We start from the raw sequence: 335 nt of genomic DNA, 5'->3' as shown, positions 1-335 counted from the left end.
GGATTCGGGTCTCGGCGACAGCGCATCGCAGCGGGACGGTCACGAGTTGATCGAAACTTGGAAAGCCCGGCTGTTATTTCTGGTTTGCATGGAAACAAAAGGGCGCATTTATACCATGTCCCAAGACGCCGGCTTTCCAAGGAGCGCCCGAGGACTCTCTCTCCTTTTTTTTTTTTTTTTTTTTTTTTTTTTTTTTTTTTTTTTTTTCCCTTAAAACAAAGGAACGCGTTTATCCCTGCAGCCCCTTCACGACCCCTACCCCACGCCACAACCGTCCCAGCAGCGCCGCTGGCCGGGGCAGCGCCGGCCCCAGCGCGCCGGGCCGGGCCGGGCCG

Source organism: Pyrgilauda ruficollis, unplaced genomic scaffold (assembly GCF_017590135.1).
Source record: "Pyrgilauda ruficollis isolate IOZ18807 unplaced genomic scaffold, ASM1759013v1 scaffold50, whole genome shotgun sequence".
NCBI lineage: Eukaryota > Metazoa > Chordata > Aves > Passeriformes > Passeridae > Pyrgilauda > Pyrgilauda ruficollis.
This window is presented reverse-complemented; position numbering follows the sequence as displayed.